This window comes from Oryx dammah, unplaced genomic scaffold, assembly GCF_014754425.2.
Source record: "Oryx dammah isolate SB20612 unplaced genomic scaffold, SCBI_Odam_1.1 HiC_scaffold_27, whole genome shotgun sequence".
In the NCBI taxonomy this organism is placed as follows: domain Eukaryota; kingdom Metazoa; phylum Chordata; class Mammalia; order Artiodactyla; family Bovidae; genus Oryx; species Oryx dammah.
Window position 1 is genome coordinate 13,018,214 of NW_024070211.1, and position 20,966 is coordinate 13,039,179.

Consider the following 20,966-nt stretch of genomic DNA (forward strand, 5'->3'; position numbering starts at 1 on the left):
AGAAGTTAAGTAAGCAGGGTGACAATATACAGCCTTGATGTACTCCTTTCCTAATTTGGAACCAGTCCATTGTTACATGCCCAGTTCTAACTGTTGCTTCTTGGCCTGCATACAGATTTCTCAGGAGGTAGATAAGATGGTCTGGTATTCCCATCTCTTGAAGAATTTTCTGCAGTTTGTTGTGATCCACACAGTCAAAAGCTTTAGCATACTCAATGAAGCAGAAGTAGAAGTTTTTCTGAATTTTGTTGCTTTTTCTATGATCCAAGAGATGTTGGCAATTTGATCTCTGGTTCTTCTGCCTTTTCTAAATCTAGTTTGAACATCTGAAAGATCTTGGTTCATGTACTGTTGAAGCCTGGCTTGGAGAATTTTGAGCATTACTTTACTAGCGTGTGAGATGAGTGCAATTGTGCAGTAGTTTGAGCATTCTTTGGCATTGCCTTTCTTTGGAATTGGAATGAAAACTGACCTTTTCCAGTCCTGTGGCCACTGCTGAGTTTTCCAAATTTGCTGGCACACTGAGAGCAGCGCTTTCACAGCATCATCTTTTAGGATTTGAAATAGCTCAACTGGAATTCCATCACCTCCACTAGCTTTGATTGTAGTGATGCTTCCTAAGGCCCACTTGACTTCGCATTCCAGGATGCCTGGCTCTAGATGAGTGATCACAGCATCATGATTATCTGGATCATGAAGATCTTTTTTGTATAATTCTTCTGTGTATTCTTGCAACCTCTTCTTAATATCTTCTGCTTCTGTTAGGCCCATACCATTTCTATCCATTACTGAGCCCATTTTTGCATGAAATGTTCCCTTAGTATCTCTAATTTTTGTGAAGAGATCTCTAGCCTTTCTCATTCTGTTGTTTCCCTCTTGAGAAGCTGCTATTTTTATTGGCCTGAGGAAACAGAGGATGCCCAAAGGGAATGAGAGCTGGCCAGAGAGTTGTCACAAGCTAGGAAGAATGGGGTCTGGAGCCAAGGATCTCTAATTCCCAGACAGCACTCCACATGTTGGCTCGGGGCTCTCTGGTAGAGGGTGACAGAGTTCTGTGTGGCATGTCCCAGAGAAGCAAGGGTCCAAGGGACCCCACAGGCTTCCAGGGAGCAGCCCCCTGAACAAGTGTCATTCAGGTAGGCCCCTAGAAGCCCAGAAGAGGTGGGTGCTCTGCAGAGAATACTGAGGTCCAGTCCCAGGAAGGGAACTGGGTGCCAGAATGTCACCCCTCACATTCCCACTGGACACTGTGCATTGCCAATTAGATTTGTTTCTGTGTATTCTTCTGCTGACCCAATAAATATAGAAAAGAGTCAGACTTGGTCCTTGCCATAGAGAACCTCACCACCCCACATGGGAGGCTAAATACCAAGAGGGAACGGCACACAATCATCCTTGCTATCACCACCTCTGTTTTACCTGGATTGATGGGGTCCCAGAGAAATTAAGTGATTTGCCCGTGATCACAGAGGTCAGGATGGCAGAGCAAGTCCAGACTCCAGCCTTCTGCTGCTAAGACCCAAGCTCCTTCCTCCACCCAACCCTGCCCCTCAGGTCATGAGAGAGGAGTTAGGAAAGAAAGAGGCCAGCATGGGCTGGAGGCATCTAGGAGGGCTTGCTGGAGGATGGGGAGACCAAGCTGGCCTCTAAATGTTAAATTGGAGGAGAAGAGCATGCAGAGAGGGAGAAGCCACTCACAGCTTGCTGCTCCCAGTTCTCTAGGCCTCTGGGGCTGGGATTCTCCACGAGAAGGTTCAGGGTCTTCCTCGACCAGATGCCCCAGAACCTCTCCCCAAGCAGGCAGTGCTGCGTCCTGGGCCGTGTTGAAGGCCGCCCCCACGTAAGGGTGGTGGGCGGGATGGAGCAGGAGCTCCTGGGAACATTCACTCCGCTTCTGTCCCAGGTGATTCTAAATGGAGCGAGGGTGACAGTGACCTTGCCCATCTGGTCTGAGAGGACAGTGGTCTCACTAGTATCTGATGAGGTCATTAGACCACTTTCCATCAGCCAAGCAGGCCCACCAGACCCAATTCCTGCAAACATCTCATCAACCCTAGAACTGCACTGCCAGCAGGCCCTGTGATTTCCCTTGCAATTCCCCACAGGATCAGCACCTGAGAAGGTGAGAATCCCCCCATTATGTCCACAATTGGAGAAATTAGCCTGTTTCCTCGTGTTCTGCCTCCGAAGCCCGTGTTCACAGCACATTTCCCTATAATGAGCCCGCAGAAGCCAAACACCACCACCCGGCATGATGAGGCACATCAGCTGCTCTGTGGGGTGGTCTCGTCCGTGTGCAGGTAGGGCTGGAGGAGCAGGGACCATTAAGGGAGCCAGATGCCTGAGTAGCGGGGAGACGCAGCCATTCTCAACACAGACAGCTTTCCAGACCGGACCCCAGACAGTGAGTCAGCGACTCTTTTAAATCTCAAATCCCCTCTCCCGCCCTCCCTTTGACAGGCATTCATGATGTCAGTTAGGAGCAGACCCCGAGATGGCACCAGGCTATAGAGATGACTGAGGCCATCATCCCCGTCTCGGGGAAAGAAGTAGAGTAACGGAGGGAGGTCCAGCAGTGATAATATTCCTTCCTTTATGCATCACATGTGTTGAGCATGTGCTGTGCAGGGAGCAGAGCCACCACAGTCCCTGCCCCCACGGAGCTCACAGTCCAGAGCAGGAGACAGAGGTTAGTCAGTCTCCCAAAGAAGCACAAGGCCACACACGCAGTCGGGTCCCACAGGGCTCTGCAGCATGTCACCGAGCGGTCTCTGCAGACTAGAACAGCTGAGCCAGGATCTGAAGGATAAACAGGAGTTTCACATGAGCTCAGGGATGGGTGGGGGAGCATTCAGACAAAGGAACAGCATGTGCGAAGGCCCTGTGGGTGGACAGCGGCTGACCTGTGTGATTAGAGGGCTGAGATGGGGGAGGCAAGAGGCAGGCTGTGTGGGACCTCAAAGGCCCCTAAGGAATCTGGGGTTTTGTCCCAAGAGTAGCAGAATCCCACTGTGTTTTAAGTGGAGTCCAAAAGCCACAGAGGGAATTGATATGGCAATAGTTGTGTTTCCAGAACAATCCTGAGGCCACAGTAAGGTGCATTGTGATGGAGGGAAGTGGAGGGACAGTACAACCTGAAGGAGGGAGTAACACCTCTGTTTAAAGGGGGAGGAATGGCTTCCCCAAAGTGGTGTGAACGTGACAAGCACATCCACACTGACATGAAAAAACCCAGTCATTTAACTCATGTTGGGCTGGTCTGCTAAAATGTGGCCCCTGTGTTAGTGAAGTCGCTCAGTCGTGTCTGACTCTTGGCGACCCCACGGACTGTAGCCTATCAGGCTCCTCTGTCCATGGGATTTTCCAGGCAAGAGTACTGGAGTGGATTGCCATTTCCTTCTCCAGAGGATCTTCCCGACCCAGGGATCGAACCCGGGTCTCCTGAATTCTAGGCAGACGCTTTACCATCTGAGCCACCAGGGAAGCCCCTGGGCCACCCCCAAATGGACCACTGTTATCCGGGTCCCACCTCCATGTCATCCAGGATCCTGAACAGTTCAGCCTGGTGGTTGCAGCTGCAGAAGGCTCCCAACAACTCTGTATTAGAGAGGTCAGGTGGCCCGAAGCCTCTGGTGGCAGGAGGACTAGGGACTTTCTCCCCAAGGAAAGCAGTAGGACTGTCTGTTGGGATTAAGGAGAGGGCACATTTGGCTGTGCCAGAGCCTGGTGGGCACCAGACCAGCTTTGTGCCAAGCGGAGGGTCTGGATTGATCCATTCATTCACTCACTCATTCATTCTTTCTTTCAATGAATATGACCTCGGAGGTGAATCCCCTTGACATACTCGGACCTGGCATTTGTCTTTTAAGACTCAACGCAGATGTCTTCTCCTCCTGGAAGCCCTCCCTGAACTTCAGGGCCAGCCAGTCACCTTTTTGATTTTGCTTCCATCGTCCCTGGGAGTGTTCATGCATTGTCAATGTTGATGCCTATGTGGCCCCACCCCCACCCCAGGGTCCCATGGGAGCCAGACTCTGGAGGGCAGGTGGGGTCACATCTTCATCTTCTTCTGTCATCTTCTCTCCGCACAGGAAACTCCAGGATGCTTCCCTGAGTCTGGAACAGAGCAGAACTCATAGACAAATTTCACAAATGCCACAGAGGAGGGCGGTACTGAGGGCTCAAAGTAGAATTGGAAGCAGAGAAGAAAACTGGACATTAGCAGGCTGTGAGAGTGAGGAAACCAAAAAAGATTCAACATTAAAAATGGTCCAACAGTGACCCAAGACATTTGGTTCATCAGGAACAAATTACCCTGCCCCCTGGTAGATCTGAGAGTTTCTGGTGCAAAACATTTCTCACATCTCTTACGTTTCATGCTGAGCTGGTCATGTCCTAGATTCCAGGAGCCAGAGAGCGATCCTAGGACCAGGAAGAGCACAGGCTCTGACATGGGTCTGAGAGCTCCCCTCTCCTCACAGAGTCAATGCAGATGAGTTCCAAGTTGGTGCTGCTCCTCCACCGACCCCATGAAAGCAAGGCTCAGAGAGGTCACGTGCATTGCCCAGGGACACACAGCTAACCTGGATTCTCCCAGGTTAGCTGGACTGGCTGTTCTGTCCCCTTGATTCCAGGTTGCATTTCCGGCCATAGAGGGGCTTCCTTTAGCCCTTGAGGTCATACCCCTGGGGGTCAGAGGGGCCTCCCAGGCCGTTCATCAGGACCCTGGCACTCAGTCCCACAAGGTCTTCCTCCTCCCCGGCCCTGACTCCTCCCTGCCCCCACGTGAGTGGGTTGATCCTGGATGGGACCTTCCTGGCTGTGTGACTTGGCCCCATTTTACTCCACTCCTTTCTGGGGCTGCAGTCCTTACCGTATAAAATAACAGCCCCACTCTCCTCCACCTCCCCTGGAGTGAAGTAATTTTCATGAGGTTGGGGGGCACTTGGCCAGGAATCTTCTCTCTCTGCTGGAAGCTCCTGCCCTCTCCTCCCTCCTCAGGTTCTTTCCAATTCCCCTTACCAAGGTCCCCCTACGGCCCCCACCCTCCAAACATGGCACTTGTTTCTTGTTGGTTTATTCCTTCTCAGCCTATTTCACGTGACTGCCTTTATTGTTGTTGCTCATTTCTTTGATTTGACGGTTCTGCCAACTGTGTCGTATCGTTCCTACCTATAAGCCCTCAGGAAGCAGACTAGCAGAGCAGGGGCCTGAGTGACCAGGGGGGTGATGGCACCTCTGTGAGTTCCTACCTCCCTGCACCAGACTGGGTCTGCTCAGAGCTGAGTCTTCTGGTCCCCGATGCCCAGCCCAGGTGTTCCAGAGCAGGTGTCAACCAATGATTGGTGAATGAGCAACTGAGTGAATGAATGAACAGTGATAAAGGGTGGGGATAAGATAAAGTGATAACAGTGATAAAGGGGGAGAGGTTGAGTGGTATGGTGGGAGCAGAGAGGACTGAGTGATGGAGAGTTCTGTGACAGGTGCTGTCCTCAGAGCTTTAAACGGATTATCCCATCAGCTGTGCCAACAACCAGGTGGGAAAGCAAGTTTATTATCCCCTTTTACAGATGGGGATACTGAGGTGCAGGATATGACCTAGGTTGCCTAGGGCCATGTGTCTGGTTTATTGCAGAGCTGGGATTGAAACCCATATCTCCCAAAGGCTGCCTTCTGGGATTTACCCTAAAAACCTCAAAGCAGTTCCCTTTGGTATAAACCACCCACCGGGTCCCTGGAGAATTCTCCTTCATGGCCATGGTCATCCCAGTGCTGCCAGTCCCACACCACTGTGAACTCTGACCCCTCGGCCTGTGAAGTCTCAGACACTCAGGAGGAGTCCTCAAATCAGGCGGATGGGAGACGGGCCTTCAGAGACCAGTGTGGCTATGGGAAGGGGGTGCCTCGGGGCTCCCAGGCACAGGAGCTCCTGGGCCCTGCCTGCCCTGCGCATGGGGTGATACGTGTGGAGACCTCAGAATGCCTATGAAGACAGTTACAAACAAGGACCTTGCAGAGGCAACATTAGGTTCTGGGGTAGCTTAAAAGGAAGGGCCAGGAATGAGGCTTCCTGATTGCCTCCAGGACCCTGGGCTTCAAGAGTCACCTCTTTTCTCAGCTACTGCAAAGGCTGACCCATCCACCCAGGTAGGCGATGGCAAGCCCCTTGCTTGCAGCAGTTCAGCCTGGGTTAGGATCCTGGCTTTGCCCTTTTCCAGCTGTGTGAACTTGGGAAAGGTCCCCTCCAACCTGCCTACTATACTCTGGGCTCTTTTGATCCTCTCCTTCCAAGCCTTTGCATTGCTGTTCCCTCTGCCTGGAACACTCTTCCGACTCTCCCTCACCTGGCTAACAGCTCTGCATCCGCAACTTCAGTTCACTACACCCTCCAGATTCTGCCTGGAAGCCCCCCATCCTGTGTTCCCTCTCGTCATCATGTGCTCCTCCTTTTGGCTTCTAAGCGCAAGGACTGACTGCTTCCGGGTCACTGTCACATTCCCCACACCCAGGATGTGTCCCAAGCTTGGAGATGCCCCATAAATAGTGGACAATCCCAGGCAGGAGCAAGCAGCCCCTGTGTTCCGCCTCCTTCCTTGCCGGGTGACGGTAACTATGCTGAGAGACACTCCAGGTGAAGAGCTGGACCGCAGGAGCCTCTCAGCATGTGTCACTCCCACACTATTTGTCCTCTTACAGCAGGAAATATGGAAAAATCGATTGACGCTGGCTGAACTGAATTGCACCCAGCTGCAGACTCTGCATGGCGGTACAGGTTGGTTTGTGTGGAATCCCTGTGATCTCAGGGTAGACAACGGTCAGAGATTGTCGTGCAGCCCAATCGTCAGGAGGCCAGAGGAAGTGGGGGATGACGTCCCTCCCTCTTCACGGAGACACTTCCAGGATAATGGAGACTCTTCATCAGGCAGCACTTATAGGAGAACCGTTCACAGCAGCAGCAGTTGCATCTTTAACCTTTGGACCTCTCAGAGTCTCAGCACTGATCTCAATTAATGTATGTCTGGGCATTTTTCTCCTATCTTTCCACTCCTATTAAATGCTCAGGAACTGGTATAGTGAGAGCTGAGGGGCTGACATACAGGGAAAACTCATTTTAAGAGGATTTGATCAAGCTCCATCTGAGCAGAGCCGTGTGGATGGGCGCACTGGGCTGGGCAGACCCAGGTTGAGCAGTGGAGGTGGGCTCACCGGGGGGAGGGAAGGGGGCTGAGCTTAAGGAGGTGAGGATGGAGGCTAGGCAGCTCTGGCAGGGGATGCCCACCAGGGTGGGCTTCTTTAGGTCTGCAAGCTTAGGACAGGACTTGGGGAAGGGAGATGACAAACACCCTTAAACCAGGCTTTCCCGGTAGCTCAGCGGTAAAGAATTTGCCGGCAATCCAGGAGACACAGGAGACATGGGTTCGATCCCTGGGTCTGGAAGATAATCCTGAGAAGGGCATGCAACTCACTCCAGTATTCTTGCCTGAAAAGCCCAATGGACAGAGGAGCCTGGCAAGCTACAGTCCATGGGGTCACAGAGTCAGACACAATTGAAGTGACTGAGCGCACACACACCCTTAATTCAGGTCAGGAGAGGCATCTGTGCTTTAGAGGACACAACCCCACCCCACTTTAACCTCACTCTTTGTGTGTTTAGTCACTCAGTCATGTCTGACTCTTTGTGGCCCCATGGACTGTAGCTCAGGAGGCTCCTTCTGTCCACGGAATGTTCCAGGCAAGAATACTGGAGCTGGTCACCACTCCCTCCTGTAGGGGATCCTCCTGACCCAGGGATCAAACCTGTGTCTCCAGTATCTCCTGCACTGGCAGGCGGAGTCTTTGCCACTGTGCCACCTGGGAACCCCAGGATTCTCTGCTCAAATGGCCCTGAACCCGCCGCCAGGAGCCTGCCTGCCCCTCTTGCCTGGGTCTGGGATGCTGATGTGACCAGCAGAGAGAAACTACCCCAGAGAGTGGAGACACCCAGGCCAGAAGGGCCCCTGGGAGTCCACGCCTCTCCACGGTTTTCCCTCTGCCCCTCCACCGGCACCGCCAGCCTGTGCTACACAGCTTGGTTGTGTGTGGACCAATTTTGGAAGTTGCTGGGTGGGGCTGGGGAGCCAGAGCCCCTGACCAGAAGTCCTCTTGCAGGCAGCAGTGCAAATTCCATCATTTTCCAGATGGGTCCTGCGAACGAGAAAGATGAGAGAAGCACGACTCTGCTCCAGGCCGAGTCCTGTCCTGTGAGTGTTGACTGAGACAGCCATGACTGTGTTCACTTTGGTTCTGGTGGGGTCATCATCAGGAGACTTGACTCATCAGGACATTGCATGCCAAAGGAGCCCCAGGGAGCAGCCCCCAGGTAAGAGTGCCCAAACACATTCCCCCTCAAGCCCCTGATAAGCCCTCTCTCACCACCTGGGTCAGGTCCCAGCTGAGCCTCCCAGGCCTTCAGTTCAGAATAGAGGGGGCTTCTACAGGTGCTCTGGGACCCCTGTGCCCAAGGCTCTCCTGCGCCATCAAGGGCAGAGACTTTCTTTTTGTTGTCACAACAGGTCTGGCCATGGGCCCCAGTAACTCAGTACCAAAGCAAAGGCATCAGTTACAGGGTCACTGGGGTCAGAGAGCCCTAGGATAAAATTCCAGGTCCTTCCTAAGGCTATTTCACCACCTGTGAAGCATCAGCAGCAACAGCAATGCCCTAGGATCGGGGAAGGTGAGATGAGACCATAGGGAGAGTGCCTGCTCCGAGGTGACCCAGGTCCGAGCTGCTGCAGTGAACTTGCCTGGCCCCATGACCCCTAGACAAGTTGTCTCACTTCTCTAAGCCTCAGTTTTCGCATCCCTAAAGTGACAAAAGTAATACACTTTTCTTCTTAGTTTCATTATAAGGATGAAAGAGGAGGTCACACTGCTCTGATTCCTACCTCACCTGGAACTCCCCAGGGACACTGACTCCCCACTTTCTTAGGTCCCCCAGGGAGTCCACCCTCAGGCCCACAATCCCCGGGGGGATTGCTCTGAGCTGGGGGTGGAGGGAGGAGGCAAAACCAAAGGGTCTCTTTGCCCCTGATTCAGAGCAGACCAGGAGGCCCCCACACTGGAGTTGGCACGATGCTTTGCTAACTTCTCATAAAAACAGACAATATGTCGTAGAAATATTGGTGTCATCTCTGATTTCTCCGACATCATTTTAAATGCAGTCAGTACCCAAAGGTTCCAGGTGTTTAGAGAAACAACCAACAAAATGGCTCTGGAGCATATGGAATCATAGTCTCCCTGGAGCCCTGTGAGGGCTGTGAATGCTTGTGTTAAAACCTAGACCATCTCAGCTGTATACAAGAAAGGAGCAGTGCCACGGTGGGGCAGCTTGATGGGCCTCAGCAGGCCACAGCCAGGGTTTTGGTTAGACCCAGGCCCTGGCCTGGCAGGGGCATACATCACAGGGTTAAAATCACAAACTCCTCAGCTGGTCCTGGGCATGTGAGTCAGCTGATGTGGGCCAGAGCCCCAAGGTCAGCAAAGACGGCAAGTGGGATCCCCCAACATAAGGCTGACAAAAGGGGCAAGCATTCCCTGACATTCGGGAAGGGCTAGGCACTATTCCATGATTTTTAAACATATTTATTCATTTAATCTAGCCCTTGAAGCAGAGATTCTATTGTTCTCCACAGTTAGCAGAAGAAGAAACTGGGGTGAGAAACATTAAGTAACTTTCTCTATGTCCTATAGTTGCTGAGGGACAGAGCTGAGATTTGTACCCTGGGCATCTGGCTTCAGACCTGCACTAAAGCACTGTCATAAAGCCCAGAATTCCTAGCCCAGCACAGAAGCTATCCCATACCATGGCTCCTTCCAACATATATAGGTTAGTTTTTGCTGCATAACAAACTACTCCTTAATGAACTGCCTTAACACAGCAGTGGAGGTTATCCATGGGCTCAGCATCATGGATCTCCCCTTATCAAGACTGATCTTGCCAGTGCTGTTACTAAGAAACGAATCGACCAACAACAGAGACATACACTGACTCCCCAGTGGGGGACCATTCCCTGCAGGGACCTGCCAGCCACCTGGTGACAGGTCCTCTCCACCAGGGGCTGGGGCTACGCATACGCAGAAGCAGCAGTGTTGGCAGGAGCAGGAGCAAGAACACAGCAACCAGAATCAGAAAGAGAAGGCCCTTCCCTCCTGTAGTGTACTTCCAGTGCCCTCTAATGATAAAGCTTAGCAGTGTGCTCACTGTAAAGAGTAAATGCTTCAAGAGTCCAGTTCATCCCCGCAGACCAGCCACTGAAGGGTGAGCTTTGAAGTAAGAGGCCACAGACTGGCAGCTGGTGGTTCAGTTATAAGCTGGTGGTTCACTTATAAGCTGGCGGTACAGCCCACCAGCTTCTCTATTCTTCTGCACACATCTGGACTCCATATACAACAGACCACTCTCTGTTCTTACTTGGCAAAATACAGCTATGTTTTGGAAAGTGAAAAAAATGCTCATCCTTTCTTACACTGGGAAGATACATAGTCCCAACGGTTACTGTGTAACATCACTGAATATAGTAATTGCTGCTGAAATTTAGCTATGGTTTCACTGAACATAACTAAAGACTAAATTGTAAAATTAACCTTGAGCAACTCGTATATAAAATAAAAATGGGAAGAAGGAGAGCAAGGAAGAAAATGCTTGGTATATACAAATAAACACAGAAATAAAACAAAGAGCATTCCTTTGTGACTCAGATGATAAAGAATCCACCTGCAATGCAGGAGACCTGGGTTTGATCCCTGGGTTGGGAAGATACCCCTGGAGAAGGGAAAGGCTACCCGCTCCAGTATTCTAGCCTGGAGAATTCCGTGGACTATATATAGTCCATGAGATCACAAAGAGTCAGACATGACTGAGCGACTTTCACTTCAATTCACTTCACTTCATGCTTCCATTGCCTTCAGTCAAAATCTCTGGTGATCAGAACTCTTTACCTGGCTGTGTGTCCCAAACATTAATCTCTGAAGGATCTGAGTCTTCATTTATCTGAGCTTTTTTGATTTTCCATTAAGCTTCACTATGGAGCATGGAAGTACTGAGAGGTAATCCAGAGAATCCCTTGGGTTCCAGACACAGTCCTCTTTGCCTCCATCATGTAGTAGCCACCCAAGTCCCCCTTGGTAACTAGAATAAATAAAGCATCCATATAGTTAGATTAAGCTTCTCTTTGCCTATTGGTTCAGTGCACAGGAGTCCAAAATGGCCAGGTGCAATCTCCTCTTTTCTTTTTTTAAAGATATTTTTTGATGTGGACCATTTTAAAGTCTTTAATTGAACTTGTTTCAACACTGACTATGTTTTAGGTTTCGGTTTTTTGGCTGAGATGCATATGAGATCTTAGCTCCCTGACCAGGGATTGAACTCACACCCCCTGCACTGGAAAACGAACTCTTAACCACTGGACTACTGCAGAAGTCCCTGAAGTCTCATCTTCTAATTCAGCAGAACCATCTTGTTCTTTGTCCCCCTTTGTCTGACTTGAAGACTAAGCTCCTCAAACCAGAAGAGCTCAGAGTTTCCAGGACAGGGAGCAAAATCTCTGTGAGTGACTTACTAGGTGAAGCGGTGATAGAAGCCATCCCCACCTCCACCCCTTGTCCCCTGAACCCAGGTGTCCTGGCTGCAAGGAAGCCAGCATCTGATAATGGTCCTGGATTCAAAGCATACTCTGCATCCTTTAAGATAACCCACATTTTCAGGGCATTTTCTCCTGATTGGCTTCACAACGGAGTCTTCAGTAGCCATTCCACCTTTCAATTAGGCCAGCCACTTCCGAGTACATCACGAGAAATGCCAGGCTGGACAAAGCACAAGCTGGAATCAAGATTGCCAGGAGAAATATCAATAACCTCAGATATGCAGATGACACCACCCTTATGGCAGAAAGTGAAGAAGAACTAAAGAGCCTCTTGATGAAAGTGAAAGAGGAGAGTGAAAAAGTTGGCTTAAAACTCAACATTCAGAAAACTAAGATCATTGAATCCAGTCCCATCACTTCATGGCAAATAGATGGGGAAACAGTGGAGAAACAGTGACATTTTATTTTCTTGGGCTCAAAAATCACTGCAGATAGTGACTGCAACCATGATATTAAAAGACACTTGCTCCTTGGAAGAAAAGCTATGACAAACCTAGACAGCATGCTAAAAAGCAGAGACATTACTTTGCCAACAAAGGTCTGTCTAGTCAAAGCTATGATTTTTCCTGTATCATATGGATGTGAAAGTTGGACTATAAAGAAGGCTGAAGGCTGAAGAATTGATGCTTTTGAACTGTGGTGTTGGATAAGACTCTTGAGAGTTCCTTGGACTGTAAGGAGATCAAACCAGTCAGTCCTAAAGGAAATTAGTCCTGAATATTCATTGGAAGGACTGATGCTGAAGCTGAAGCTCCAATACTTTGGCCACCTGATGCAAGGAACTGAGTCGTTGGAAAGACCCTGATGCTGGGAAAGATTGAGGGCCAGAGGAGAAGGGGATGATAGCAGATGAGATGGTTGGATGGCATCACCAACTCGATGCACATGAGTTTGAGCAAGCGCCAGGAGTTGGTGATGGACAGGGAAGCCTGGCTTGCTGCCATCCATGGGGTTGCAGAGTCGGACACGACTGAGCAACTAAACTGAACTGAGCCACTTCTGAGTGTGTGATAAGACCAGTTAACTCCCTGGACATGAGCTGATGGTTGTGTTTTCCTTGCTGTGTCATGAGTTTCCCGATCAGAAGTGGTGCCATGAGGAATTCGTGGTGGTGGATAAGGCATTCTGAAGTTCATAGATGATGATGACAGAAGAGGAATTATGGGCCGAAAGCACAAATCCAGATCCAGAACGTGTGTCTATTATCTTGAGGATGAGTTTCTACCTCCTTAACACAGACACCACACATTCCAGTCCCCAGGATCTCAGACACATAGGATACCCTCTAGTGCCTGCCCAGCAACCTCTGCTGACCTGAACCCCAGAGGGTTTTTCCTTCTTGTTTGTAAACTGTGATGAACAACCCAGTGGACTTCTCTGCCATCCAGGAGCTGCAAGCAGATATTCTCCATTGATGTCTGGAAGCCCAGCTTTGCAAAGGGGGCCCCCTTGCAAGAGTCCCCTTCCTTGGATACTCTCTCTCAGCCCTGGTGAACTCTTTGGAGTTCTCTTAAGTCTGTAATCAGTTTACTCTGACTGAGGCCCATGGTAAGAAAGGCAATTAGTTCCCCGAAATGAGACCTACGTTTGGGGGAAAGAAGAGGAAACAGGCTTGCCACTGAAGCAAGTCAAGTGGCTGAAAATGCTGAGAACAGTTAGCATGCTGGGAAGGGTTTAGGAAGAAACATGTGGTCCCCCTGTTGGTCACTGTGTTCTAAAAAGTGCCATTAGATGGGGCTGATGGATTGTCTCACTGGGAGCCCACACAGGTCAAGAAGAAGAAGCTCCAGTGTAAGCAGAGAAGCATTGAAGACAGGATGAACTAGCTCCAAGAAGTCCCTTGGCCCAGGCTGAGACTGGCACTGTGGAAAGAGTTGGGGGCAGCAGCAAGAGGTCATGGATGTGATCATAGGGCAGAGGCAGGACCTTTGGGACTGTTCAGGGTTCATATGCCTTCAACTCTGGGATCAGAACCAATGACCAGGTTGGTCCCTTAAAGAATAACCAGCTTCCAGCTGTGACCATCTTATAGATGAGAACACAAAGGCCCAGAGGGAGGAAACAACTGGCCAAAGACCACAGTAAACTTTAACTCAACGGAAGATCATTTAAACTCTGCACAGATACAGATAAAAATGAAGGAAAAAGTTTCTAAAACATAAAGGAAGATGAGAAGGACCACAATTTCCAAGACAGAGATGAGGAAACTGAGAACCAATTGCCTGAGGTGTTAGCAGTGATGAAAAGTCTCCATAACTTTGTTAATGGTATGTCTTCAGCTTAGAAAACTCTGCAATTACAGAGCCTGAGGGAATAAAACAGGGAAAGTGCTTCAATTAATTGATTCTGTTGCACAGGCAGTGAGGCAAAAATCAGACACAAATCAAAGAAAGCACAACCATAGTTGCCCAACAGTGACCCAGCCCAAGGCACGAAGGCCTTAGAAAGACGCCACCTCCGCAGCTCACCTGCTCTGACACTGACTGCCCTTAGCAAACTCCCTGGAATTCCTCCCCAGATTTCTCCCATCAGCTCCCACAAGCCAGGATACTATGCTCCAGGCAGAGAAAAGAGACTTCAGGGCTCCTCACTCCTCCTCTGGCCTCATCATCTCACTTGAGGACAGTCCAGCCACATCCTGGTAATCCTATTTTGGGCTGATTCTTTGTTTACCCTCCACTCTGCCTTTGACATTTGATCCTGTCTTTCTCAGCATCAACACCCTCCAACACATACTGAGAAGCAGCAAAGTGAGTCATAAAGGGCAGAGCTCTTAAGTCACATAGACCTAGGTAAGAATCCCAGCTTTACCATTTCCTGAGTCATGATGGACTGGTTAGTTAAACTCTCTAAACATTAGTTTCCCTAATGTTTGGTCTATGAAATAAGCACATTACAGTTATCCATTTTAGCCAGGAATCTTAAGCTACAAAGGACAGAAATCCAGCTCATCCTCACCCACTGCAGATGGGCCTCTTCTAAATTCTATATAGTGGATGTTGGGTGGGGGGAGCAGCAAGTATGGCAAAGATAGCTCCAGGCTTATATAAACCCAGCCAGTGATCCCAGGATGAAGGGAGTCCTTTCCCTGCCCATCATCCATTTGCCAAACCCTAGTGATAAATTCTTATTGGCCAAGTATGATCCACGTGCCTACTTCTATACCTGTCACTATGGTCATTGGGATGATAGACACTTCTGGGTTATACACTTAGTGCTGTGGTCAGTTACAAGTCCCTCCAAGAACACAGAGACTAGAAAAGGGGCAAACAGGAAGAATAAGGGTAGTGCTGAATAGTGGAAGAAAATCAGGAGTGTCCTCAGGCAGAAATATGCAGCAGAGAACCACTGAATGGCTCCAGGAATTATGGTGGAGAAATAAAAAATGTGAGACATTTCTGTCCATGGTTGTTAATTCAGTTCAGTTCAGTTCAGCCACTCAGTCATGTCTAACTCTTTGCAACCCCATGGACTGCAGCACGCCAGGCCTCCCTGTCCATCACCAACTCCCAGAGTTTACCCAAACTCATGTCCATTGAGTCCATGATGCCATCCAACCATCTCACCCTCTGTCGTTTCCTTCTCCTCCCACCTTCAATCTTTCCCAGCATCAGGGTCTTTTCCAATGACTCAGTTCTTCGCATCAGGTGGCCAAAGTATTGGAGCTTCAGCTTCAACATCAGTCCTTTCGATGAATATTCAGGACTGATTTCCTTTAGGATTGACTGGTGTGATCTCCTTGCAGTCCAAGTGACTCTCAAGAATCTTCTCCAACACCACAGTGCAAAAGCATCAATTCTTCGGTGCTCAGCTTTCTTCATAGTCCAACTTTTACATCCATACATGACCACTGGAAAAACCATAGCCTTGACTAGACGGGACCTTTGTTGGCAAAGTAATGTCTCTGCTTTTTAATATGCTGTCTAGGTTGGTCATAACTTTCCTTCCAAGGAGTAAGTTTCCCTGGCTGACTGTCTGGACAGTGTTTCCAGGCCCAGCATAGGAAAAGGGGCTAAAGCAGAGCCCAGAAGTCTCCCTGGGCAGAGGAGACAGTTGAGGTAGGTTGAGAGGGCTAGTATTTGCAGGAAAGAGAGGAGAGAAGCTACAGAGAGCTTCAGAGGGTCCCCTTGAGGTTTTAGCTGATCAGCACATGCATGTGTGTAAACTATCCAAGACTACGGTGAAGAAAAACAATGGAAAGCAACTGGTAGAACAATTCACCTGGAGTAGTTCTAGCCAACCGAAGCCATAAAACTTCATGAAACACAGAGGAATGAGGCTGAGTATTCAGAGGATAGTACCTAGTAGTTGAGGTAAATTAGCCCTGGCTTGAAGGTTGATCTGGTCCTGGGCAAAAAAAAAACAAATAAATAAATAAAGCAAGTCTCACAAAATCAAAGTATTTTCAAGCAATTTGACTGCAATCAAGAACAAAAATCAAAAATATTTAAAGGAATAGAAAAAAAATGTCTAGGACTCAACAAAGCAAAATTTGCAACAGCCAATGGCCAAATAAAAATTACCAAGTACACAAAAAAGTAGAATCACACAAACCATAAAGAGAAGAAAAATCAATCATTAGAAACAGGTCCAGAAATGGCATCATTGATAGAATTAGTAGATATTAAAGCTGAGTTTCTAATTTTGTTCTATAATTCAAGAAGTCAGAGGGAAACTTATTCCATACAAGATATTTTTCAATGCCCAAATAAAACTGGTGGTGGTGGTTTAGCTGCTAAATCAGTCCAACTCTTTTATAACCCCAAGGATTGTAGCCCACCCCCGGCTCCTCTGTATATGGGATTTCCCAGGCAAGAATACTGCAGTGAGTTCCCATTTCCTTCTCCAGAGAATCTTCTTAATCCAGGGATTGAAACCATGTCTCCTGCATTGGCAGGTAGATTCTTTACCACTGAGCCACCAGGGAAGCCCAATCAGCCTCAGTAGAGTCCCCCAAAAGGGATGATTGTGAAAAAAATATCTGAATTAATCTTGAGCAATTTTTTCCCAATTGGATTTTAAAAAATCCACAGATGCACAAAGTCAAGAATCTCAACAAAGTGAAGCACAAAAAGCATGAAGAAAACTATTCCAAGTCACATTATAATCAAATTATTTAAAATCAGTGATAAAGAAAACCTCTAAACAGCAGCCAAAGAAAAAAGACACCATACACAGGAACAGGGATGACAAGAACAGCAGACTTTTCCACAGAAACACTATAGGCCGGAAGTAAATGGAACAACTCAGTTAGTCGACACTTGGGCTGAGATTCTACCCCAGAAGGCTGTGCTCAATAAGACACTCTGAATTACTCTCCAATGCCATCTCCCATTACAGAGCTAGCCAACTTATTATCCTGCATAAAGATGTTTTAAAAACCCACCTCCAGGCCTATGCATTTACTGATATCTGCCTGGTGTTCTCTGCTGCAAATCCCACATGGCTAGGTCCTTCCCACCATCTAGGCCCCTACTCAAGCGTCACTTCATCCTACTGAGCTTCTATATACCCCCACTCACCCACAGTCCCAGGCCCTCTTCTTGCACTTATTTCCTCATGCACACCATCACTGTCTGAAATCAATCCGCTATTGTTGACTCATTTATTAGCTACCCCCACTTCTGGAATGTCCCAGCAGGATGAGACCCTTGCCTGTACTTTTTCATGGCTGTATTCCTAGTCACTAGAGTTCTGCTTGACACAGAGCAAGTACAAGATCTCTATTAGTTGGATGAACAAATGAGTAAAATAATAAATGAATAAATTTGTATATCCCCAAACCTATCATACTACCTAGCACATGATGCTTTCCAATCAATGATAATTTAATGGACAAATGGACAGATGCTGCAGGTACAAATACCTCAAAAGTTATCATAAATCAGGTATGAAGTTAATCTTTGATTTGTGCATGAAACAAGTTTTGCTGAGCTATTTGAAAGAGTCATTCAGATGGTTAAGGAAATGTTTCTGCTGTTTAAAGGAGTGCATTATTTTCTAGATATCGCCATTCATAAATTCACTGGCCTGAGAGAAACTTCAGAGGTCACCTAAGACCACAGTCTCTTCTAACAGGTGAGAAAACAGACTAAGAGTGAAGGAAAAAACTCATTCAAGATCATACATTGAGTCACAAATAGATCCAGACAAGAAGTCAGCTTTCCTGATTTCTTTTTAATTATTTCTGAAGCAGTCAGGAGATGCTCTTATAATACGCTTGTGGGCACATAAATAAGCACAAGTTTTTTTCAAGGCATTCTAATGACAACAATAAAAACAATTTAAGAAACAATAATGGGAAAGCTTTAATTCTCATGACAATCCTAGGAGGTGGATACCATTATTATCCCCACTTTAAAGATGAGGAAACTGAAGCCCAGGGAAGTGAAGAACTTTTTCCCATGTTTAAATAGGCTACAAATGGCAGGGTCAAGGTTTAAACCCAGGCATTCTGGCAAGGTGTATCCAAAGTTTTTGATTTGGTAGATCCACTTCTAGGGCATTCTTCTAAGAAAAGAATTATGATGCAGAGAACAACACATTTAAAACTGGGTTTCTGACACTGTGTTTCTAAGAACACAGGCTATTCTTCTGACACAGACCAGAAATGATATATCTCCACCAACCAAGAGCTCTCTGCTCCTGGTCAGCTGATATGGGTGCTGTTAGTGTGGTTTGCCACCTGCTCTGAGATAAAGCATTTCAAGATGCAGCATCTTGTCTTTCTCGGGGTCAGGACCAAAGACCTTTCTCCTTGGCCTCGGCGCTGTCATCCCCCCCCAGCATGCGACCTCAGGATGACATGACACTCTGAGCACTTTGCTCAAGCCCAGTCTGGCACCTCTGTGCATCACTCATTCATTATAAGACTCTCACTATTTGTGGAAAATTGACACACAGATGGAGAAGAAAGGAAGAGGTGGGGGCACATTTCTTCAGCCTAAAAGGATCTGTTCTGTAGGCAGGAGATGGATGACAAAGGAAGAGCTGGGCGGAAGTGGCAAAAAGGCTTATCAGGAAATGTGGCAGTCTTGGTGCTTAATGGGGGGATGCCAGACATGAAGACACGGGGGCAAACCGCCTGTCTCCTCCTTCTCACTGCAACAGGGATGTGTATCAGGGATCCTGTAAACACTTCCCAGCAGGAGAGGCTTCTCTCCAAAGCTGGTTCCTTATTTCAAGACATTAAGGAGGCTCCTAATATGAGTTCCCTAAAATTTCTCCATTCTGTGCTTTCCACTGAATAATACATTTCTCTTATACATGTACTTTTTTTCCTTTTCCTTCCACTTTAAATGTCAAGTGTCTCTTCTCTAGAAGCACTGAACTGAGATAAAGATGATTAGGGGATATTTTTGTCTCATTTAAAGATATCCTGGAGCAAATGAGAGTAAACGGACCTACTTGGAGGTTTCACCTCAGTGCACTTCTCCTTCCTGGTCTTGCCCTCCTGCCTTCCTACTGCCGCAAAGGCTGCCGTGGGAGCTCCCAGCATAGGGAGGGTTAATGCACGGTCCAGGGCCTGCCTTCCAGATATTGAATTCCCACATTAACTCTGATCAGAAGCAAATTACCGCGAAAGGCGCTGATTTCCTGGAAAACTGAGGTGAGGAGCCTGGTGGGCAAAATGTGGAAGCCCTTCCTGCCCTGGAATGAGATTCCAGTCACAGCTCCTCTGTCACCGCGGCTGTCAGGGTGTGCTCTGGCAGCACCTTGGAAGTCACCCACGGGCCCCTTTACCCAATTGAGAAGACACCACACTTTGAGTGGGTCAGCAAGGGGATGTAAAAATCAGCTGACAGGAGCTCAATAGGAACTTATTAACTTTTAATGCAGAGAAGCCAAGGCTGCTTAAATATTTAAAAGTACAATTCATCACTTGAAAGACCAATGAGGGCTGCAGAGAGATGCTGGTCTTCCGGGATCTTCATTACCAGGATTTTAGCTATCATAGCCTCTTGCACTAAGTACTGATTCATAATAACACTTCTCACTTACTGAACACGTATTATACGCCAGGCACTACGTGATGAATTTTATATACATGATGCCATTTCATCTCCACTGTAACTCTGAGAGGCAGACTATGCTCATCGTTTTAATAGATGAGAAAATACAGGTTCAGGGAGGCTGAGGAATATGCCTAACGTGACGCAGCAAGAAAATGGCAGGGTCAGAGTCTCAACTCATGTACATTAGATGCTAAAACCCACACTTTTGACTTTTGTGTTAATCAGGGCGGAGCATCAGGTACCGTACCTGACCCTCCACCACTGCTATAAACAAATGAAAACACAGACAAGACACATGAAACAGCTCTTTCAGACACTGGAGAGTAGACAGTGAGGAGCTGTGATCGCCGAGAGCAGAGAGAAAAATGAGTTGAGCCCTAAAGCCCTGGAAGACTTTTCCCCTCTTTCCCAGGCCACAGGGTAATATAAGTAGAAGGGGTAATATAAGTGGAAAGGGGCCGTTTCAATGAGTTGAAGAGGCAGATCTGAGTTCAGGGAAACAGAGGCAACTAGAGACTACAGTGAGAATATCAGAGAAGGAGTTACGCAGAGAGAAGACTCCAGAAATCTGCACAGAGGGCCCATGAGTCTGTTGCTGAACCGTAAGCTCTGAAGACATAGGGTGAAAATCCATGGGGCCAGGCAAAGAATGTTCAAAGAGCACAGATCTCAGAGTCCACAGGACTGGGCAACTTGAACCTGACCATGTGGAGTAGGAGTCTCCTCACTGAACATTTGGGGTAATAAGTGAAGCCATTTAAGGGCAATGCCTTAGAAATGAAGTTAAATTAGCCCTCCAGTAAGTCTGCTCTAGCCCTGTCATAGCAACACTACAGAACAAACCCAAATGGATCAAGTTGACTTTCGAGGTGACCTTTTTTAACCACGTGCCAAAATAACTTCAATACTCCTTAAAGGAAGATAATGAAACCTAGAAACTCAAAAACAAAACATCCAAAATGTTCAGCATCCAATCAAATACATTATATTATATATAACAACTGTATGGAAAAGAGTACATTCTCCCACTTGAGGGGGGAGGAAAAAACTGAAAAAACTAAACGGGGAGAAAAATCTATTCATATCTATAGATAAATAGATAGTTTATGTATATATACTGTATAGCAAATTTATATATATGAAGATGCTTTGTATAAAATACATTGTGAATTTTATTGTTCAGTCACTAAGTTGTGTCCACCTCTTTGTGAGCCCTTGGACTGTAGCACTCCAGGCTTTCCTGTCCTTTACTATCTCTCAGAGTTTGCTC